Genomic DNA, 25,032 nt, shown 5'->3' with positions numbered 1-25,032 from the left:
ATTGTGATATAGTCGTTCAATGGAATATTATATAGTGGTGAAAATAAAGGCACATGTCAACACTGATAAAACCTAAAAATGCAAAAAAACAGAAAGAGAGGTATATGAAGGATACAGATAGGAGGTAGTTCATATAAATGAAAGAATATTATAAACTGTTTAAAAATACATCTTAGATGTATTGTGCTCTGGGTCAATGATTGCGGGATGACAATGCACAATATATATACTATTGTTATCTCCTGACTGACGTGCCTTGAAATTTTGTTGCAGTTTTCTTCCTCTTTTTCTTTCTTTTTAAGTTTGAATAAAATGGACTTGGAAGAAATAAAAAATAAAATCAGAAAAAAACTGCATCTTAATATTTAACAGAATATTGGCTAATTTTGGCTAACACTTCATTCTTTACATTACTTTCACAAAATATAGATAAATGGGAAGCTGTGACACTTTAACTGCTGGCTCAGTGAAGTCTAAGGGAAAATGGACGATCATAGCTAGTGGCCACAAAGAAAGCAATGGGTGGCAGCACACCAAAATCATTGACTGGATACTCAGAAGGACACTCTTCTGTAGGTTAGGCTTACAAGCCTACAGAGGGACATGACACACTATAACCAACATGTGTATGAAGGTTTTTAACTGACGTAATAATGTAGCATTTTTCCCTATGATTATGGAAAATTAGAACTTCCAAAATTCCACATCATTGGCACCCAGAATTTCAACACTGTAAACTGAATAATGAAAGATCTCCAGTTTCTTTGTTTCTATCTTTCTAACCCAATCCCAATCTTCTCTTCATGTCTACCTCTTCCCTCAGTCCTCTCCTCTCATTTCCCTTCCTTGTCTCCAACTCCTGCTTCCTCTTTGGGATACTTATTTGTTGCCTCTCAGAAAGAGAAACTACCCACAGATACAGTGACCTGGTACAATTGTGGACAACAATGGGCTAGTTAAGAAACCTTTGTACCTCACCCTTTCATAGAAATGTCCTTCCCTCCATCTTTCCAAACTTTTTACTCCAATATCTTTTTTTATAAATCCATTCTGGATGAAAGTTATGCTACATTATAAATGAACGTTTCCCTAATAGTTACCAAGATCTTTATGCAAGCAAGCAATAAAGAAAAACTGCAGTATAAGTGCCTGCCTTGCAAGCATGAGGTAGTGAGTTCAATCCCCAATACCAAAAAAAGAGAAAGAAAAAGCAAGCAAGCAAGCAAGCTAGCTAGCTACAGTATTACAGTGTGTAGTGGTACATGCCTGTAATCCCAGCACTCAGAAGACTAAGGCAGGAAAACTGCCAGAAGTTCGAGGTCAGTTTGCAGCACACAGTGAGTTCAAGCCCAGTCTGAATTACAAAGCAACTCATCTAAAAAAGAGACGGAAAGGAAGGCAAATATAAGATAAGAGAGAGGGGAGAGGGGAGAAGGCAGAAAGGAGAGGAGAGAGGAAAAGGGGGAGGAAGAAAAGAGAACTACTGCTTAGTTATATTGTAAAATGCATATTGTTTTTAGTCTCCCCTCAGTTCCCCCACCTATCTCCCTACAGACAGTGGAATAATAAAGGCTCTCCTGACTTGTCACTGAGATTTAATAGCTAGGGGCAGCTAAACAGTTCCAATACTCCAAAATGCCAGTAGTATCCCTAATTCTCGTCCCCACTCCTATTATGAAACACTGACTATATTCATTTAGCCTGATAATTCCTGCTAAATTCAGTAAACATTTGGCTAATTTTGTTATTTCCTGGTTTTTTAGGAATATCTGAATTTGGCTGCCCAAATTCCCAAAACTGCATTTTCTGCAAAGAGGGAGGCAAGCAGAGATGCACACTCCACACAGTTGCAGTAGTACCTGATGTTTGAAAATGCTAGATAAAAACGACTGCATTTCAAGTCTGACATCAGTATGTTTCAAAGACTTCTTCACCTACACGTATCACAACACTACATTGAGCCAAGAGACCTACAGGGGCCATTCTGCCTTGAAAACAAGTCAAGGCAGTTACACAACCCTCTGCAGGGATCTGTGCACAACAGCCCTCCAAGGGCGGAAGGAGGGGTGGGGAGCTGGGTAAATATCTCCCTGCTTCATCAGTTCATGTTCTAGCCCAGATTCCTTCAGATGAAACAAGCCATATTAATTATTTTTGCAACAAGCAACTCATTCTCATGTTCCTTTTCAGTCTTATTTTGTCCTGGTAATTCTTTATCCTTTGCCTGCAATATCTCCTCCCCACCATGTTGTACTATTTGTATGGAAAAAGAAAAAAAAAGAGTTGCTTCTTGCCAAGTGTGACATCAACTCATTCTTATTTAGTGATGTCCAGAAAGAACTTGCTCTCCCAAAACGTTTGTTCGGTTTTGAAACAACAAGATGACTAACTGCATTCTGTTTTCCCTGTCACTTGTTTTTGATGCATTCACATATCTTCTGAAATGAATGACACATCTCAAGTCTATGACCCAAAGCACTCTACATATATGCACAGATCTTTCCAAACACTTTCGGCAAGACAAAGCATTGCCTCTGAGGTACTAGGAGGAGAAAAGGTAACATGATAACAGTATAACTTGATAATTTTAACTTCTGTGAAGATATATCTGCTTCTAGTAACAAGGAGATAGAATTATTAAAGAAAATGTAAGCCTAAAATTTTCTTCCTAACTTGTGTTGCTTATGGGGGAGAAAAAAGAACAGAAAAAAATAAAACAGACATGGAACACTACTTTGGACTTAACACTTTGGCAAGGCATTATTTAGTGAATACTCTGGAAAGCCAACAATGTTAATCTACACATAAAGCAAGCCAAAATTCACAATTATTTTCAGATAACTTACTGGAAACACTGGTGCTAGTATGCTTAAAATGTGTTTAACTAGGATGGAACTATCCAAATGTGTCAAGTACTAATCCTCTCTCTTGAAAGTCTTCTTTAAATCCTTTTCCATTCCTCTGCTAATTAAAATACACAAGTGGAGACAATATTATCTGATAGTTCTTTCAGGGAATAAGAGCAACAAACCTAACTATCAGAAGGCAAAAAGAAACTAGCTCTAGTGTAGGCTGTTCTGGGCAATAATACTAATTCTGTTATATTCTAGCACTTGCAGACCAGGACAGCCCTATGAACCTGATCGTATACAAAAAAGTTCTGAGGCAGCACTAGCATATTACTGGTTTGCTTCCTGGATGTCAAATTATGTTGGGATACTCCAGAGGAGTCAGTGTAGACTCATTATCCACTAGAAATGTTTTAAGAAGGGCCAGAGATCAGAAGTCCTTAAAGCTAGCTATCTGGGATTTCTAAGTTCTCAGAGATTCAAAATTTTTGCAGAGGAAAGAGGATTGTAAATTCAAGGCCAGACTGGGCAACACAGTGAATTCAAGGCCTGAAGTACATAGCCAGACCTGTCCCCCAAAAAATAAAATAAAATAAGACATAAAAAAAAATCAAAGTTCCAAATAAACCAGAGAAGAACAAGAAAACATACCTTCCCGTGGAACTGCAACTATTAACAAATGTAAACCCCCTTAGAAGTTAGTTCAATGATAGAATGAGTGTTTAATATGAGTGAGGCCCAGGATCTCATGCTTAGCACCACCAAATTTAAATTAAAATTCAAAATGTCTATAGAGAAAAGGAAGAAAATTATAGGTCTATGCTGTTGCTGCTGCTGTGTATATGTTAAATTAGTCTGAAAAAGACAAAGGAAAAGGCTTTACAAGTTATAATTATAGAAAATTGTTCAGGTGACTTCATCCCACCCACATGTTTCTGATTTTCCAAAAGTAAAAGATGACGGTTTTTAAAATTAAAGTTCCAGAAAAACTGTAGCTGTTCAACACCAATTTCACATGCTTAGTTAAGAACATTATTTTATCAACTTAAAGGTTAATGGCTTTTAAATGAGGGTAGCAATTTCAAATATGAGTACTGTAAATTCATATAAACTAGTATCACTCCTAGTTTAAAGATTCAGGCCCAGAAGGATGAATTTTTCCTCAGCATTAACAGTAAAATAATAGTACAAAAATTCATAATCCCCTCCTTCCACCCAAGAGTTCTATCTTGCCTTTCATAAAACATTGCATCTGTGTTAGGCACATCAATTTTGCCATGACCACAGACTACATTCAATGAATTCAGGGCAAAATCAACTCAAGAAAACAGCAAATCTGGAAAATACCTACTGTTCCCTCCCTATGACTCTCCCCAACCTCCTAAGCGTTCTCTTACATGATTACAAGGCTGCAGAGCAGAGGACACTCAATGTGCACCACTGAAATTACTCCTACCAACTGTGGTTTTACAGGGCCAATTTAAGAAGTGACTCTCTTTTCTAACTTTGCCATTACAGTATTCTGCTCTCCCTAGTCAAGGAAACAGCTATTTTATTTTTCCTGTAATTTCTGTACCAAATCTTTTCAATACTGTCATTTCTTGAGAATTTCTCTCAAATTTGCTGCCTCTTCCACTCTTCTCAGCACTGCACAGACTTAATCAGGTCATCACTAGAAAACCACAACAGCCTCCTTACTCATTTGTCCATCTTTGGCTACTGTCACACTAATCCAAAAACTGTGCCTTTCAACATGTCAATACCAGGCTCCCATTTCCAAAAAACAAAGCTACAACAGGAGTTGTAGTACTGTATGATGGTATTACTTTCAAATTTCTTTTCTAGCCGTAAGGAGCCTCCACAATGTCACTTTAGTCTAATTTTATGACCTGAGTTATTTCTCCTTAGGGTGCGCTCTTTGTTTTGGTCAAGCAATTTTCTCACTGTCTCAACCTCCCCATCCTCACCTCCAACTACAGCACATTCAGGTTCCTTTGCTAATGTGTTCCTAGTCTAAGAATTTCTTCCTCTGCTCCCCAACCAAGCCAACATACTCTATTAAAATCCTGTCTACCTTTTCAGGCTCAGCTCAATCACTTCTTCTATATAGTTCTCTCTGTGATTGTGGCCCATTTGATCCAGTGCAGTGAAAACAGTTTGGCCTCTGGGATACAACAGACCTAGGTCCAAATCTCTTTGGAAGTTGAACAAGTTTCCAAGACCTAGAGTATATTATATATTAAAATGAGGATGATGTTAATATCTCCTTCCCAGAATTATTTTGAAAATTAAAAAGATCCTACATAAAGACAATTACTGCAACAGCTGGCATATGGTAAATAACAAATGGTAGGTATTACACAAGTAGTACCTTAATATTAATATATTAATTATTAATATTGTTATTAATATACATCTGATTAATACTGTTTGTAAAATCTAGGTTTTAAATTGATTCTTTACTACATTGTAGAACTCAAGAGCAAAAATCATCTTGCATTTAGTTGCATTCTACTTATTTAATAATTTCAACTCCTTGAACAGCCAAGAAAGGAAAAAAATAAAATGCTGATTTACCATATATCCCATATATTAATGTTTTTATATGTTAGCAAGAAAGATGTCAGAAAAACTACAAAATGATACATACACACAGAGCTGCACAAAAGTGTAATCAAGCCCAGTAACTAAAACTTCTGTGTTAAGCAGGGTATTAATGCAGACAATGCAGTGTTAATGTTCATAAACAAAGTCAAAATGATGGTGGTCTAAAGCCAATGTAATTGTTGAAGTTAGAGCATACAGCAATTAGTGAGTCCCTAATGTGAGCCAAATACATACCATATAAGCCACAAAAATTAATCCTCCCAATAGCCTTCTGAGATAGGCATTTTATGGATGAGGAAAATGGGGATACAAGAGGTTAAGTGACTTGCCCAAGATAACATGGCCAATGCATTAACATTTTTCACTGCTGAACTAACTCCAAAGTCTACTCTTCTCTTATTATGCCATGGGGGCTGGGGATTTAGCTCAGCAGCATAAGCGCCTGCCTTGCAAGCAGGCAGTCATGAGTTCAATCCCTGGTACCGATAAAAAAAAGACAAAAAAAAATGTCTCAAGCTCTTATTATGCCATGTTGCCCCTTCGCACTTTTATGAATTGCAAGAACAGATTCTAAATTATGAAGGATGATCATTTAAATTCTGCTTAACCATTTCTAGAAATGAGAGTTTCTCATTATTATAATTGAAAAATGGAATGTCTCCCAAAGTCTCAGCATTAGTCCACTGATGAGTTCAGAACTGACTAGGCCCAGCTGGAGGAAGTAAGGAAGGAAGAAAGGGTGTGTCTCTTCTCCTCTGACACTTCCTTGTTAGCCTGCTTCTGGACTGCTGAGAGAAGCTGCTTTCCTGTCAGGCAGTTTCTGTCTTGATGGCAGTCAACTGGGGATTAAAACTTCTAAAATCATGAGCAAAAAGAAGTCTTTTCTCTTTTAAGTGTTGTACATCAGTTATTTTTGCCTCAGCAACAGAAAACTGACTAATACAACTACTTTGAAAGATAGCATAGGAGTTACAGGCACAGGTTTTGAGAACATTTATATCTTGGTTAAGAACTGAAGTTTAGTCAGGTGTAGTGATGCGTGCCTATGGGAGGCTGAGCCAGGGAGACTGCCACAAGTTCAAGGCCAGCCTGAACTATCCAGTGAGTTCAAGGTCAGCCTGAGTAACAAGTGAGACTTTATTCTAAAAGACAAAACAACCCCTCCCCCCAAAAATAAAACAAAACAAAAAAACATACTCTCCAGCCATTTGCCAGTTGCAGGACATTGAACAAGCCAATTTCTATGGACACGCATACTTATCTGTAAATTAGGACGAAAATGTGCCCATAAAATAAGGCTATTATGAAAAATAGGAGATGCTTCATGGGAAGTCTTTAGCTCTCTGACACACCATGACTGCTTTGGCTTTAGTTCTACATCACTAGCACTTTATTACACTACGTTTAATTCTGTATCTACCTGACAGCTGTTTAGTATTAGAAGATATTTGTAATCCCCAAATCACCTTTTCTCCAAACTAAAACTCTAATCTGCTTGAAGTTTACTTCATGCAACAAGATTTCCAGATAATGACCTCCGGACTAGACATTTAACGTACTACTTTTAAATGTTATTGTGTTTCAAGTCTACTGAGATCTAATTTTGACCCCTGGTTCCCACATAATGTTAGATATTCCATGCAATATTTTATCACCCACATATGTGATTAATACACATCCACTTCTTTATTAAAGGTCAATCAAAAAGGAGTCAATTATATGATGTTGAATAAAGTAAAGGTCAAGATCAAAACATTGTAATCTATGGGCTTGTTTTGAAAAATTTTAGTTTGTAAAAGGCAAGACTGGCTGAAGGTAAAACATTTCATGAATATTTGAAAAAGGAGAAAGCACTAAAGGAACACAATTGGAACCAACACAGAATGGTAATGCATATTTTGGTATCATCAGCCTTCTTTAAATTTCACTGCCCACCCCCTTCTCAGTACCAAGGATTGACCCCAGCGGATGCTGACTATATCCTCAGCCTTGAGTTTGGTATGGTGTGGTGTGATTTTGTTTTACTTGAGGCAGGGTCTCATTAAACTGCCCAAGATGACCTTGAACTTGGGATCCTCCAACACGGCCTCCTGCGTAGTTGGAGCTATACGCATGTGTCCCCATACTGAGCCACCTCCCCTTCTGAATGAAACTACTTTTTAATGAAAGGTAAGAATGAGTACAGTGGAGTGAAGAGACAACGCTTTTTGATTAGGTAACTGCACTTAACAATATTTTTCGACCTAAAACTTTAGCTACTTCTGTGACTTATCATATCCAGTTTTCATTTCTTGACAGTAAATAAGGAAGCAAAAGACTTGTCAAAATAGTTCTTCCTTGTTAGACATTAACATGATCTCAGCTGGCCACCTCTTTATTACTGCTCTTGCTCTGACCATATTTTTCTATTTCTAGTAATACTTTATGTTCTTCACCTAAAAAGCCTCTACTTATCCTAGCTCTTAAATAGCCTCATATCATTCATTTAAGTCCGTATCACTCTTTTATACTTGCTTTGGTTATATCTGCTACATCTACATGTAGAACACATAGTTTTAAAATTAGACATTTTGGCATACCCTCTATATAGCCACAGTGATCCCCTCATGTACCTTACCTTTTTCTCCTTTTTCATGATTTACATAAAGACATGTCATTAGCAATCTGGGGAAGGTCCAAATGATGAAAGAGATGGGTTAATAAAAACTTATACTCTAGTGGAGTGAATTACCAGAATGAAAGTTCTTCGAAAGCAAAGATGACATATTTTGCTGTGAGCAAATCTACTAGACAACAGAGGAGCCCTTACAAGTTTGCAGAAAACATGAACAAGCAGAATGGTAAAGGAGAAGACAATTCTCTTGTCGAAAAGGCTTGGACTCTTGTCTAAAGGCTTGGAGGCAGTAAAGAAAAGAATCAGATCACTTTGGCTTTGAGCTTACGACAGCTTGAGGTTCTTGAGGTTGTGTCCAATGAAGGAGGTGCATATTTAAATCTGGCAGTGACCAAACATTCTGAGGAGAAATCACATAACTTAAAGGAGACTTAAGAAAGATCCCCACAGAGCTGCACAAAACTAGTGACTGGGGATATAGCACAATGGTAGAGTATATGCTTAGCATGTGTGAAGTCCTGTACTCTAATCCCCTGAACCAAAGGAAAAAATACTAATTAGAATTATAAATGTGCATTAAAAATAAATTTATTTGTATGAGCCTAAGGAAAAAAACTGGCCAGAGATAGCTAATCTTTCTACATATTTTCTAAATGAACTCACAGCATTTGCCTCAATAACCTGTGTCCTATCACCAGGCTGAGATGACTGAGATTCAATGAGTGTTACCAAAGTAAAAGTAGAGATAAATAAAGCCAAAATAAATAAGCCCTAGAACTGCAGTTTCTTGCCAGAACTTACTACAAGTCAGAGGAGGTCTGGCATCAACTACTGCTGAAAGAATGGCTTAGTTGTCTAACCAAGGGGAGTTACACTCATATCTGGAAGCATTTTTTTTTTCATTTCCATCTAATGTTTTTAATGTGTAGAGTTGCACTGATACTCTGTTTCAATCTCTTCCAGTATACAGCTAGGAAATGGGAAGAACTGCAAAAAGATAAAGGCTATCTGGCCACAATGTAAACATTAGCCTTTCTCTGGTCCTCTGACCAGACTCTCAAATAGCTCTCACCTTTTTGTAAATGAATCTCCCAGAATAAGTCTGGTTTTCTTTTATTAATTATTGATGCTCTGACCTATTTTCCCTTATTGCATAAGTATGGAACACTGTCTGATACAGTGGTTTTACTGATATGCTTATCTACTACTGCTCAATGACCACATCCAAAAGAAACAGTGGATGTCATGATAAGACCTATTTTATTCTCTTTATTTACAAATCTATTTCCTTTGCTTTTGGATAATAACTATCCTAGCCAGAAATTCATCTTCACTGATTTCAGGTAAGCTAAAAAGCAGCCATGACACTGCTATTCAATTTGAGGTTCGGGACAAGACCTAAAATAGAATTTTTATTCTCTCTTTAATGGTGTGATTTTCAAGCTTCTAGTCCCTGTCACTCTATGTCTGAGAAACGTGCTCAACAATGAGGTTTAAAGTCTCAGGACAAAAAACCTCAATACTTTAAATAAGCACTGTGGGTAATAAATGCACATAATGGTAATATATAGGATACCACAATTAATACTGCCAAATAAACATAATGCTGATAATAAGATACCAAAAGGAGTATCAATAAATATAGTAATAAGCATTACCTCATCCTAATTACATATGAGGGATGATTAAAATACATGTCAAATGTTTAAAGTCCTTTATTGCATTAAAAAGTCAGATGGACTTGGTACTTCTGACATATCAAGAAAGATTATTTTCTGTACCTAATATTTATTTTATCCTCTTAGAAAATAGTCCTTAAAATTTCTTAGAACTCATTCAGAACTCAAAAGTTCTAGCCAGGTGTGGTGGTGCAATCCTGAAATCCCATCATTCAAGAGGCTAAAGCAGGAGGCCCATACCTGGACTATTATGTGCATTTTTTTTATTTAAAGAGAAAAACAAAACTAAACGAAGCAAGACAGTAAAAGGCTAGAAGTAATACAGAATTTCAAGAGAAAAAATATACAGTAAGAGTTCACCAGTTAATAGATCACACATTGTCATCTTACAAACAGCTGTCCAGATTACAAAATTAAAGCATACAAAGTGGAGATTAATACAGTGAGATTGCAGTCAGTTCTGTTCAATGATCCAAGAAAAACTCAGCAATATGGTTCTCTATCCTACACATTTAAATAAACTTGCAGTTTAGATCACTTTCCTTCCTCTCTTTTTTACGCTAACAATCACACATTTTAGTTTCCATTACTTCCACAGTTTTTTTTTTAACTTTTTCTTTGAAGAGGAAAAGAAAAAGATTTTAAAAAGGCCAAAAAACAAAAAACAAAACAAGACAGACCAAAGAAAAACCCAATGTGACAAAGCAAAACAGAGTCAGTTAGATCAGGAGGATGGACATAGCATAAAATGAAAAAAAAAAAGGGGGATTACTAGGTGATCAACAATGGTTACCATTATGCTATGTGCATTTTTTAAAATCTTTTTGAGACAGGGTCTCGCTGTGCAGCTCAGGCTGGCCCTGAGCTCACTTTGTAGCCTAGGCTGGTCTTAAACTCCAAAGGATCCTCCTGCCTCAGCCTCCTGAGCGCTGGGATTACAGGCAGCATGAGCCACCACGCTTGGCTTTATTATGTGCATTTTTAGGAAGTTACATTCTACAAGGTCAAACATAGAGTATATTTAGGTTTCAGAGCAGAGGGCGGAGTGGCAAACTAATCACATTAGCAACTAAAATTGTGATCCCAGGGAAGAAACTGTAACTTTCAAGTGAGTACATATTACTTTTAAAATCACAGTAAAAGACATTTTCGTTTTGGAAGTGTAAAAAAAAAAAAAAAAAACTTTTCAGTAACATCCAGTGCTGAAGAAGATATGAAACTGAAACACTATAAATTGGTTTATTAAATCTTTTGAAAAACAATCTTGTCATACATTGTAACTACCACAAAACCTTTTTATAGTGGCTTTATTTGTGATCACCAAATAACCTAAACAATCCAAACGTCCTCCAATAGTAAAAGACAAACCCTGGTATGTTCATAAGATGGAATACTAGTCAGCAATAAAATGGAATGAACTATTGATACAAATTCATGGATAAAACTTGACTGTATTATTTTAAGTGAAAGAAGTGAGACTCAAAAGGATACATAACATATGATTCCACTTGTACAGCATTCCAGGAAAGGCAAAATTATAGGGACAGAAAACAGATCAGTGGTAGTTGAAATAAGGTATGAAACTGACTACCATAGTGCACAAGGGTTCTGGGGAATGATAAAATTATTTTATATCTTAATGGTTAGGGTAGTTACATAATTGTGTGGATCCATCACTCACAGAAATATATATTAAATGGGTGAATTCTAAAGTATTTAAATTATACCTTAAGTTTTAAAAAAGAGAATGGAAGAAAACCCAAAAAAACCTTGACAAAGGTTTAACAAAGAGAAGTATGACAAAAACTTTGTCAAAACGTTGACAAAGAGAAGTATGACAAAGAGAAATACCTTATATATAGAGAGAGAAACAAAAGAGTCTTTCAAAAATTAAGAATAAGGACTTCATAAAACAAAAAAAACAAAAAAAACCTCTTCATTACTAGCAGGTTTATAACAACAAAATGTGAAAGGAAGATCTTCAGAAGAAATAAGATATCAAACAAAACCCTGCATCTATCTAAAGAAATGAAAGTCTCTAGAAATAGTTGAAAGTATAAAATACCTTTTTCTTATTTTTAGTTGCTCTGAATAATTCATTGTCTAAAGAGGAGTGGGGGGAGTAACAAAGCATGGGCAAAGGCCAAATCTCATTCATTTCCTGTTTTTGTAAGTTAAGTTACACTGGAACACAGTAACATTCATTCTTTCATGTATCTTCTATAGTTGCTTTCCTGAAACAGGAGTTGAGGAGTTGTAACAAAGACCAGATGGCTTACAAAGCCTAAAACACTATCAGACCTTTTACAGAAAAAGTTTACCAATCCCTGGTGGAAAGCAAAAATAGTAATAATGTATCATTGACTTTTAGCATATGCAAAAGAAAATGTATGACAATAATAATACAAACCTGATGAGGAAATTAAAGTACACTGTGATTAAAAAATACCATACATGAAGTGGTTACTAAAGACATATACTGTAAATCCCAGCACAACCACTAAAGTATTCAAGATACAAATAATAAGCCAGTAGTGGAGATAAGCAATGAATCATAAGAAGACAATCTTAGCCAGAGATTTATTTAGCTCAGTGGCATAAGTGGCCACCTTGCAAGCACAAGGTTGTGAGTTTGATCCCTGGTTTAAAAAAAAATCTTAAAGGAGTAAAAAATTCTGTTTAATAACTGGTTGACTATTAACAAATGTTGACATAGGGATAATCCCTAAGAAAGCAAAATTAAAAAATAAAAACAAGTTTAAAAATTAAGCTGACATATGAAGAAGACCTGTACTACAAGAGAGATGCCCAAATAGCTCTCAGAATCTCCAATCCCTATTATAGCTCCTGCTTCCAAACACTGATTGCAGCTACATAAGAGACAAAGTCAGAAATGCCTGGCTAAGCCTTTCCTAAATCCTTGACCCACAGAAACCTGAGATAATAAAAGGAGGGAGAAGGAGGAAGGCTTAAAGCGGGCAGAAGGAGGTACAAGCACAGATATATCACAGAATAAAGAAATTTCCCAAGTTTAGAAAACACCACTAAACAAAACACAATGAAGAAAAAGTAACAACATTTTTATCTAAAATAAAGGATTCGTTACAAAAAAGTTGCAAGAAACAGGAAAGTTTGACTTATTAGGGTGGTGGGGTAATGTCTGTTAAAAGAAACTGGCTCTAAATGTCCAAGATACTACATATGACAGAGAAAAATGTCACAGAAATTTATATATTAGAGAACTAATGAAAATCATAATGAAAGGCCTAAATAAAAGCATGACATTTGTGAAGCTACAAATGAAGATTCTCAAAAAGGAGACAGAAATTTTATATATAGAAAGAGACACAAGTCAAACAAAAAATCCTGAAAACAACTAAAAAATAGGAACTAGTTCAAAATGAAGTACCAAGGAAAAAAATCCTCTGTCAACCACAAATCCCATATCCAGTGAATTTATCCTTCAAAAATGAAGAAAATAAAAACATTCCTAGATAAAGACTGAGAAAATATACTGCTAGTAGACCTGTATTACAAGAAACACTGAACAAAGTTTCTTTAGGTTGAAAGGAGTGACAGTCATGGATGACCCCAAGTTCAAGAAGAAGTAAGAAAACCCAAAACTGGTAAATATGTCACATAATATGAAAAATTCTATACGTAGCTTTTTATGTATATCTTAAGACAAAATTTTAAAGCAATAACTGTATTTCAGAATTACAAATATATACTGATATGTGTTAACAACAGTGGTAAGGAGGAGAAAAAAATGAAGCTAGGTTAGAAAGTCTGTTTTACCAGAATTTAGTATTAAGTTGAAGTAAGATTCTGACACATTGAGATACACATTGGATTCAATGTCATGATGTCTTTCAAGACAGCAGGGGACAGCTGGAGTTAACTCACTGTGCTTGAAAAACAAAAAATGGGGGACTTGCTGGCCAATTACATACCAGACGATAAAGTGCTTGTGCCATCTGCCCTCATCAACCTGTACTGGACACACTGGCTATACCAACAGGCTATCATGCAGCCAAGAAGTATCTATCTAGCCAGCAGCTTTTCTACGGCAAGAAGCAGTGAGAAAAGGAAATGGATTGCAGAATCCAATATCGTAGAATGAACTGAGGAGAGAAGAGACCAAAACTGAGGGTCCTCTGCTAACCCAGAGTCAACTTATTGTTCAGAGTGCTCTGCACAAAGCTCTTCACTATAAAGTCACTGACACCAGAAGCACAGATCAGAAGCCTTTGGGCCCTCTGTCTTTTGTTCTACTTTGCCAGCCCCAGAGACTGAGCTCCAAAATGACATCAGTGAGAAATTTGAGTCTAAGCTGACCCATAAGCCAGAGAGTCAGTACCTGCCTCAGCTTCTGCACCCATGAATCCCACAAGAAGATGAGCTGGGCAGCATTACTTTACCCTTCAAGGCTCTGGGTGGAACCCAGATGGACAAGGTCAACGGATAAAACATGAAAATACTGAGTTTGACTCTGATAAGGAGGAAACCCCATGGATTAACAAACTCTTTTTTCCATTTGTTTCACAAATAAACTACAGAGGGTGTTGGGAGCCTAACTTTGCTTTAAAAAGTCCATACTGTATTCCCTGGAATAGTCACTAAAAAAACAATTCTAGAAAAGGTTAAAAAAAAATCAACAGAAGAATTAATAAAGTAGTATCTGATGGGTTCTGCCCATATGAAACAGTGTAGCGCCCAACCAACTTGGCACTGGGCCCTTTACAGTGTGCCCCTTCAATACTGACTTCCCCACTCTTCTTCCAAGCCCAAAATTAGACTTCCGGCTTTTCATGCGTATTAGCATTCTCCCAATCAACTCTCAATATGTCACTCTGCCCTCCCCTTCAAACTCCACCCCCCGTCAAACCTAACAAAAACTTGTGGCTTCTTTGTCTGCCTCAGAGGGATCTTGCACTTTTCTGTAGCCCTCCCGTGCTCACAATAAAGGCCCTTTTCTCTTTTCACTACCTTTGCTTCTCTACTGTGCCAAGAAAAATCTCAGTATATCCTTAAAATATTTACCTTTGTACAAAAAGGCAATCACATAAGAACAGAGGAACAAAATGATGAGTCCAAACAGACCAGTAACTATATTAAAGTGATCAGTTTCATACCCAATCAAAAAGTAAAGAATTAGAGGTGTAGCTCACTGGTAGGGGACGTGACTAGCACACACGTGTATGCCCTGGGTTCAAGCCCCAACACAGAGAAAGTAAAACTGGATAAAATATCAAGATAAAGCTATACACTATATATAAAACACAAATCTTAGACAAAAGGGTTGAAAGTAAAAAGATAAAAAATGATTCACAAAAAGAATTAAGATGTGTTATGTACCTGTACCAACTCCCCAAAATGAATGTAATCATTGTGTTATATAAGCATGTAATAAAAATAAAATTTTGAAAAAGACATATACCATCAGAGTAGGAGGTGCTCATTATCTTTAATAACAAATAAAACAAGGGTTGGGGATTTACCTCAGCAGCATAAACGCCTGCCTGGCAAGCACAAGGTTGTGAGTTCAATCCCTGTACAAAAACAAAACAAAACAAAAAAAATCGAAACAGATAAAACAGACTTTTAGATGAAAAGATTACTAGAGACAAAAAAAGAGTTCATAATAATAAAAGAGTTACTATCTCAGGGAGGTATCATCTTTTTTGTTTTGTTTTGTCTTGGTACCAAGGATTGAATGCACAACCTTGCTCTTGCCAAGCAAGTGCTTGTGCTGCTGCGTTATATCCCCAGCTCTGGAAAATACAATTATTTTAAATATGCACACACCTAAAAACATGGCCTCAAAACAAAGCAAGAAACTGAGAGAAAAGAGCAAAAGACTAAAAACAACAGATATTCACTGTCTCATTCTCAGTAAACAAGACAAACATGGTTATCTTCCACAAAAATTGGAGTAAAATGAGGCCAGAGATGTAGGTTCAGTGATAAACACTTGCCTAGCATGCGTAAGGCCCTGGGTTCAATCCCAGCACTGTCAAAACAAAAATGAAGAACAAACCAGCAAAAAACCCTCAGTGAAGGTCACAGACCTAAAAGTGAAGGACGAAATAATAAAACTTAGACAATAACGGAAGAAAAAAAATCTACATACCCTTGAGTTTGGTGATAACTTTTTAAGGTACGGTATCAACTGATTAAAGAAAACTGGGACAGCACTGATTAACGGAATAGAGTTCAGAATCTACAAATAAATCCTACATTATTTTTTAAGATTCCAAGACAATTCAACTAAAGAAAGCAATCTTTTCAACAAATAGTGCAGGCTCAACTGAACATCCATAGGCAGAAAAATGAACTGACAGACAATACACAAAAAAGCAATCCAAATGAACCACAGATCTACATGTAACCACTAAAATTATAATACTTCTAGGAGAAATCTCCACGAGAAGGTTGACAAACTGAATTTCATCAAAATTTTAAAATGTCTGTGCTTCAAGATATTAAAAAAATGAAAACAAAAGTTCCAGACATGAAAAGTATTTGCAAATCATGTATCTAATAAAGGAATTCTACCCGGAATAAAGAACTTCCTACACTATAAGAAAAATTTTAAAATGAGAGATCTGAACAGCTATTTTACTCTCAAAGATATATGAATAACTAATAAGCACTGAAAAGAATCACAACATTATTAGAGAGATACAATTGTTATGATTTAAATCTAAAATGTTTCCTGAAATCTCATTTGTTCAGATGGGGTACTTCCAGAAAGCAATTAGATCATGAGGGTTCCAACTTCACCAGTAGATTGATTCTCTGATGAGATCATAATGTGATGGCATTATTGAAGGTGATGGTAACAGCATCTGGGGCCTAGTTGAAGGTCATGGAGGCATCACCTTAGGGAACTGTCTTGTCTCTGGACCCTTCCTCAATAGCTTGTTTCCTTTCTCTATGTTTCCTGGCTGCTATAAAGTGAGCAACTTTCCTTTGCCGCCCTTCTGCAATGATGTTTCTGCTTCTAGAGCAATGGAGACAGCCAACCATTGAAAACCTCTTGAAACCATGAGCCAAAATCCAAAATAAATCTTTCCTCCTTTGTTTTTCTCAGGTATTTGGTCACAGGGACAAAAAGCTAACTAATACAAATATATGTGAAAACCACAATGAGATATCATCACACATCCAGTCCAAATGCTATAATCAGGAAGAAAATAAATGGAGTTTTCATACACTGCTAAGGAATACAAAACGGCATTTGAAAAAAGTACAGCCATCCTGAAAAAAGTAATAGTTTGGTAAAAGTAAACATGATATAGAACATGACCTACCAAGGACACTCCTGGAAACCCACCTAAAAGAAAATACATTCACATGAATGCATGGATACAAAGACTCATAGCATTACTATTCATAGTAGCAGTCAAAAACTAAAAATCAGAATATACATAGAGATATATAGATTGTACAGATTATTTTACATGAGATGTCTAAAAAAGTAGATCCAAGGTTGCCTAAAACTGAAGAATAGGATCAGCTACTAACTATATACTTTAAGCATTTAGTAAAGAATAAGACTAGAATAAGCCCACTTATTCGCCTCTTTTAATCTCCCTAAATGTCTTGCCTATTGTCTTAGTTACTTTTTACTCGTCACTGAGACAAAATACCTGAAGCCCAGAGTTGGGAAAGGAAAGGTTTATTTCTTACAGTTTTTGAAGGTTTCAATCCAAACTCAGTTGGCTCCAAGGCAGGTGGGCATGGCTGGGCCGCAGTTTATGGCGGCTGCAAACAGCAGGCCGGAACCAGCAAAGAGCAAGACACACCTTCTTCCTGCCATTACATCACATCCTGGCTCCACCCCTAGGTGGGTGTAGAACTAACACCATCAATCCAAGCACTAGACAATCCAAATGCACAAATGTATAATGCAAACTCATGAGGCCTGGGGGACACAGACATAAACCATGACATTCCACCCCTGGCCCCCAGGACTCATGTACATAGTTTATACAAAAGACATTTAGTCCACCTCCAAGAGTTGCCAAAGTCCTAAGTTTCAGCACTGCTGAAAAGTCCAAGTCCCAAGTCTCCTCCAAGATCTTTACTCTTAACTGTAAACCCCTGTACAAATGAAACAAGGTTAAACATTTCTGAAATGCAAAGGCACAAGATAAACATTACCATTCCAAAAGTTACAAACAGGGGAATATAAAGCATTGGAAACAAAGCAAGTCCAACATCCAGAAGGACAAACATTAAGTCCTAGAGTTCCATGCTCAGCATCTGAAGCAATCTAGTTACAAGCTCCAAAAGGCTTGGGTGATTCCACCCATGACACTTCCAGCGATTTCAACTCCTGCAGCTTTTCTCTTAAATCCTCTCTGCTCGCTTTTTGCAGCTTCCCTTGGATCATCCACATTCCTGACTTTTCCAAACTCCTGGGGTCTCCACTGCACCTTTGGCTTCACCCTTACGTCTTCACAAATTTCCCTCTCAGGGGCACACTGCTTGGCCTCCCAGGCCCTTTGCAATCGAGGTGGAAGCTGTCTTATCCTCAGAATTTGTGCATTTTCCTTGCACCTAAAATCAGCACCTTATGGATGCCGCCAAGGTCTGCTGCTAGCTCAAGCAGTAGCCAGGCTTTTCTCTCTCTTGGCTGTAGGGGTCAGTTGCCTGGATCGCAGGGCTCTGTTTACCTGATTGTGATGAAAAGCTTGTCTGTGTTGCCACCATTCTGGAAACTCATGTGGCCTCTGTCGCCATTCTGGAGCATGGCACTCTGCAGCTTTTCCCTCTGAGCAAATTCTTTCACCTTTGCAGTGAGACTGCAAAGGGTGGGGACCGCTTCCTGGGATGCCCCAGGGCCATCTTTCTTATCTCTCTGTTTCTCCTCAAGAATCAAAAATTTCAACTCTGGCTTTACAATCCACAGCCTTCCTGGCATTTTTCTTTGGGCCAAACTCACAGCACTGTAAATTATCCTGCTGGGCTCTTTGCTCCTGATTTGAAACATAAAGCTGGCTGAAAGCCCCCAACAATAGCCATGCCACAGCCTCAATGTTTGATTGCTTTTTAATTTCTTTTTCAAGATTAATCAGTTGGGGGCTGGGGATTTAGCTCAGCGGCATAAGCACCTGCCTTGCAAGCAGGCAGTCGTGGGTTCGATCCCTGTACTGATAAAAAGGAAAAGACAAAAAAAAAGTAATGACTGAGAATAGTATGCATTCTTATAAAAAAAAAAAAAAAGATTAATCAGTCCATTGCCCTTTGTCTCAGTCTCAGGCAAAGTCTCTGGGCAGGAGCAAAATGCAGACAAACTTTCTGCCAAGCCATAACACACATCACGTGGAGTCCAACAACCAACGCAGTCCTTCTTCCCAGCAGAAACCTCCCAAGCCTGGTCTTTACCATGAGGCTTTCTATCAGCCTTCTGGTCTCTGGAGCTCTGAGCAGAATCTCCTCTACAGAACAGCCTAAGTTGCTTCAGCTCTATGCATCCAAGTGACATGTCCAAACCTTTCCAAATTCTGTCCACAAGCCATTTCCAAAGCCTCTCGAAAAACATGGTCAGGTATAGTCACAGCAAACGACCCCACTCTCGGTACCAAATTCTGTCTTAGTTACTTTTTACTCATGGCTGAGACAAAATACCTGAAGCCCAAAGCTGAGTAAGGAAAGGTTTATTTCTTACAGTTTTTGGAGGTTTCAGTCCAAAAAAATACATTCACATGAATGCATGGATACAAAGACTCATAGCATTATTATTCATAGTAGCAGTCAAAAACTGAAAATCAGAATATACATAGAGATATATAGATTGTACAGATTATTTTACATGAGATGTCTAAAAAAGTAGATCCAAGGTTGCCTAAAACTGAAGAATAGGATCAGCTACTAACTATATACTTTAAGCATTTAGTTAAGAATAGAATAAGCCCACTTATTTGCCTCTTTTAATCTCCCTAAATGTCTTGCCTATTGTCTTAGTTCCTTTTTACTCGTCACCGAGACAAAATACCTGAAGCCCAAAGTTGGGAAAGGAAAGGTTTATTTCTTACAGTTTTTGGAGGTTTCAGCCCAAACTCCGTTGGCTCCAAGGCAGGTGGGCATGGCTGGGCCGCAGTTCATGGCGGCTGCAAACAGCAGGCCGGAACCAGCAAAGAGCAAGACACACCTTCTTCCTGCCATTACATCACATCCTGGCTCCACCCCTAGGTGGGTGTAGAACTAACACCATCAATCCAAGCACTAGACAATCCAAATGCACAAACGTATAATGCAAACTCATGAGGCCTGGGGGACACAGACATAAACCATGACACCTATTTTTCCTGCTTGGCCCAAATAAAAGTCTACTACCCTCTCAGGCTGATTCTCCTGTTTTGCTGCACCATGCATTAGGTTTTTTTTATTACTAAATAGTATTCCATTGTGAAACATATGTTGTTTTGTTCATCCAGTTCACCGGTTAAGATCTGGATTGTTTCCAGTAAGCTGAACTATTTCTTTGAGCACAGTGATACACTAAAAATAGAGTTTTAGAAAAAATTAAAGTCACTGTAAAGTTTCCTGTGGTAGTAAATTTTTTCCTCTTCCTGTCTTGATAAGCAGTAAAATAAGATTACCAGTGTGTCACAGAACACGTGTATTTTTCCAACTACCTTGTGGGTGAAGTGAGATGTGACCTGGTTTTATAAGAAATCCAGATGCTACAGCAAACATTACCAGGCAAAAAACTTAGAAAATACTGCCACAAATTGGCGTTTCAACCAGCTAATTGTTTTAGTCTAGTGACATCTAGTGGCACAAGTGTTCCTAAAACCAAACATCAATAAACCAAACTTGCATTTAACAGACCATCTTATGAAAAAATGGCAAAATACGGTATCTATCTCTGGCAATATAACATTCTATCTTTGGCTAACATAACTGTTAACTCTTTTAAATGGTATTTATTGTTTTTATTTTCTTGTAGCTAGTAAACACTCGAGATAAGTATTTCTATTTTGTATGTTAGAGAAAAAGCCTTTGGTTAAAATGACTGAGTGAATGACAGGGGTTGTAGCTCAGTGAAAGAGTTCCTGTCTAGCATGAACAAGACCCTAGGTTCTAACCCCAGTGCAGCAAAAAGAGAAAACACTGAGCGAAGAGCAAGCAATCCCCCAATTCTGATGTGTGTTCCCAAAATCTTCCAATTCAAACAGCATTTTTGTTTACATAGAGATTTCTATTTATTGACACTTTCATAGTTAGTAAAATTGTCTAGAAACTTTTGTAAATATTTTTCATTGCAACACACAGGAAAAAACAGTTCATTATCTATCCAATTCATTCTTTAAAATATCACTTTGCATTTCACTGGCTGTGACACTAAATTTTGGTTGGAAAATATTTAAATGTTTTTTCAAAACCTATGAAGGGTCATCTGGGTGCACCACTGTGGGGCATCACGTGAGCCTGTGGAGAGGTTTGAGGTGATGGTATGGCTTCCAGTGGGGCACTACAAGCTTGGCAAACAAAACCTCAGAAATTCCAGACAATGTGGAACCCAATTGGCTCCAGGGTGTCTATCACTTTGCCACCTGTAAGAATGCCTTGTGGAGGAACTTGAACCTCAATTTGGGACTGTCCACTGCAGGGGTTTGGCTGGCCAGGAACTTGAGTAACATGGCACCTCACCCAGGGGTGTAGCCCAACAGACAAATGAAATTCTTACACTGCACCCAAACTTTCCAAAACCAGAACCTATAGTCTATGACTCTGATGGTAGCTGAAGCTGATTTACAGGGGCCCTTCCTCTTCTCTTCCCTCCTAGAGCTGCATTTTCTACTTAGCAGCGGGCCTCAGCTAGTGCTGCCTCTGTTCTATAAAGTGCTGTTCATAGACTGTTTTTGTAGGGGGCAATCATTGCTATGTTCTAAGGAGCAATAATGGTGCTTTAACAAATATTTGAAATAAAGACTGTACACAAAGACAGCAATAAATAAATAAATAAAACCTATGAGGTTTCTAAGTAAAAACAATGACTTCTCAGAAAGTCCAAATTTTCATGTACAGGCATTAAATGTGAATCAGTTTTAATGATAGAACTTTATCTAAAAACAGTAAAAACCTGGTAACAAATTCCAAAATATTCTTTCAATAATCATTTTTTTAAAAAGTTTAAAATCACTCAGTTAAACAATCTAATAGTTTTGTAATCTCCATAGTGTAGTATTTTTCAAAGTGTGGCCCATGGACCCATTTCAAAATTACCTGGAATCCTCACCTTACACCTGACTCTATCAATCAGAATCTGAGGTTAGAGTCCTTTTCTTTTTTTTTAAGTTTCTCTAGGTAGCTTCTAATGCTCAATAAAGTTTTGGAAATAATTATAGGTTGAGCATCCATAACCCAACATGCTCAAAAATCTGAAAATTGACCAAAAAGTTTTAGATTTCTGAGTGTTTCTGACCTAAGAAAACATTCTAAACTTTGAAAAACTCTGAAATCTGAAGCACACGATGGTCCTAAGCATTTTGGATAAGAAGAGATACCTGACCCCCACTATCTAGATGGCAAATGTAAATTCTTCTAAGATCTTCTAATCCTAGTTAACCTTTCCTGACTTTCTCTGAGTAAACTGTTCTTTCTTTTAGGTTCCCAGAAGGGTTACACTTTATAGTACTTACCATGTTGAACCACAATTTATCTGTTAACAATGTATTTTCTCTCAACAGACCATAAGTTCTTCATGGGAAGAAATCAGGTTTTTAAAATTTTCTAAAAGGACCATACAACTTGCACTTCTGCTCAAATGAAAAACCTTGCCTATGATCGATTTCAAATACTTTCTACTTGGAAAAGTAGAAAAGCTAAAGATAACAGACAGAACTTTGTATTATTCATCTATCCTTAGAATGTTTCCAGGATATCACTCAGCAGAAGCTAGTAACAAACCAGAACCTTCAAAGGAAATATATACTGTACATCTATTGTCATACTAATCAGCTTGCCCAGACTAGAAATCACAATTACTTTTTAAAATGTCCTCAGGTTATACAATATTCTGTTAATTTTGTTTAAATTCAGAATGTAACACAAATTAAGTTTAGAAAAACAAAAACGAAGTGAATTAAAAGTATCCAAGCTAGCTGGGTGTTGTGGCACATGCCTGCAATCCCTGCACTCTGGGAGACTAAAGCAGAGTGATCACAAATTCAAGTCAACCTAGGAGACTTACTAAGACCAGTCTCCAAATGAAAAAAATTAAAAAGGTATAAGGACACAGCTTGATGTGAAGGCCCTGGGTTCAATCCCTACTAGCCCCCACAGACACTGTTATGGCCTGTACCTAGATGTCCCCACAAAGTCTCATACAGTAATAGATGGGACCTTTCAGATGTGGATCTAGGGTGTGTAATGCTGGGATCGATGCATAGTGCCATGCTAGGATTAAATCTGCTCCACCCTAAGTGTGAACACTACATGCCCTAAGGGTGGTAGCCTGGATAAGATATAAAGGGCAGAAGGAAAGACATCACTTGATGTGTGCTGCTGTTTGCTACTTCACTGCTTTGCTGCCTTCTGCCTGCCATCAACTGTTTCTCTTCTGTGATGCCCCTCTGCCACGCTATCCTCCCTTGGAGTAATTCAACTACGAAGTGAAACCTCTACAAACTATGAGCTAAATAAATCTTTCTTCCTTTAACTTGTGGGTGTTGGGTATTTTGTCTTAGCCATGAGAAAAGTAACTATCACACACACACAAAGTACACAAGATGACAGTTATGCTAGTAACTGGACATTTAATATTGCTTGAAATTAAAGTTAGAATTTAACTGTATACTTACCAGTATATCTAGATCAGGAAAAGAAAATCAAGCAGTACATCCAAAAAATAATAATTCTGGTTAAGAATCCTTTTAAAATATATCAGTCAGATATATCTTTTCATTTAAATAGAAGACTTTTAAGCTAGGAATAGCTCCTGTATTCAGCTACTTTGTATTCGTCTGTAAAAATGCAGTTCAATCAACTTTTCATGTCTACATCTTGTAATATGAGTAACTACTTTGAAAATAAAAATATGCAGTGTACTAACAATTGTTACTCTCCTACAATCTTAGTTTGAAATTCTGTACCATTATTTTTATTTTTTCTTTAAAAAAATAATTTAAAAAACAATTTCAGGTTGGAAGAGAACCAAGACATCAGCCTACCCTTCCTGTGAGCCAGCAGCGGCCATGTGGGCCAGGGAGAACACCAAGAAGTCAACCTGCCCTCCCACATGGGCTGAGAAACAAAAAGAAATCCCATATTCCCCATTAGGCAACTGGCTGATTTGGAGGAACACAGACTGGGATGATAGTAACTGACGTACAAAAACAACTTAATGCTTGTTTTGGCTAATTGAATTTGCAAGCCTAAAGCTGGCACTCTGAACATTTGTTTAGAGGGCAACAATGTGGAATATAGCAACCATGGGAGATTTCCTTCTATCTTGTTTTTGAAATCTTACATTGTTCTTACAGTTTTGTTTTCTGTTTTATTTTATTTCCTTCAAAATAATTAAATAAACAAAGTTTGAATGTTACATCCTCTGTTAAGCCTGCACCAATTTTCTAGGTCAAATTAATAATTCTCTTTTCAACATAAGCCTAGTCTTTTAGGAATATAGCCAGTATTGCTCAAATTATATTATTGCCTTTCTCAACTGCTCATAGAACTACGTAAGATTCTAAAGGGTAGCAATTGTGTCATATTCCTTGTGTCTTCTCTGTTCTAACACAATTAAGCACTCACTAAATATTTACCAATATACTGTAGAAATGAATCAAAGGCTTCTGGAATGAGGCTCTTAAGAGCCTCTTCTATTTTGCTTGAGCAAAATAGAAGAAATGGCACTGGACAGAAAAATACAGGTTACAAAACATTTTTGAAAAGATTCTGCTTCTATTCAAGAAGAATTAACTGCTCTTATGCCTTCCAGTCACAAATAACTACGAGGCCAGATAAAATATATGGAACATTTTTCAGATATTATACAACTGGCAGTACAAGACTTTGGTCCCTGAAAAAAAGTAATAATTAAATAAGCTTGCCAGCTTATTACCAAAGGCAGTTTCCAAAACACAGACCAGGGAGGCTTTTAGCCTTCAAGCTACTATAGCAAGAATATCAGATTGAGTTGCTTACACAGTAAAACATTTGTTTCTCACAGTTCCAAAACCTGGGAAGTCCAAGGTCTAGGCACTGGTAGTTGTAAATCACCAAGCTCCCAATACGCCCTTACATGGCAGAGAAAGGAAGCAAG

General features: G+C 37.2%; 1 protein-coding gene and 1 pseudogene across 5 annotated transcripts in view; one reads left to right on the top strand and one right to left on the bottom strand.

Moving 5' to 3' along the window:
- Borcs5 (BLOC-1 related complex subunit 5) overlaps positions 1-25,032 on the bottom strand; it is a 96,596-nt gene that overhangs the window by 52,145 nt on the left and 19,419 nt on the right. The gene's annotated exons all lie outside the window — the stretch shown is intronic.
- LOC106027824 (sodium channel modifier 1-like) lies at positions 13,615-14,372 on the top strand (annotated as a pseudogene).

The sequence above is a fragment of the Cavia porcellus genome, unplaced genomic scaffold, assembly GCF_034190915.1.
Source record: "Cavia porcellus strain 051 isolate PalLab524CR breed Dunkin Hartley unplaced genomic scaffold, mCavPor4.1 scaffold_27, whole genome shotgun sequence".
NCBI lineage: Eukaryota > Metazoa > Chordata > Mammalia > Rodentia > Caviidae > Cavia > Cavia porcellus.
Note: the sequence above shows the minus strand (reverse complement) of the source record. Positions and strands in the feature narration are given on the sequence as shown.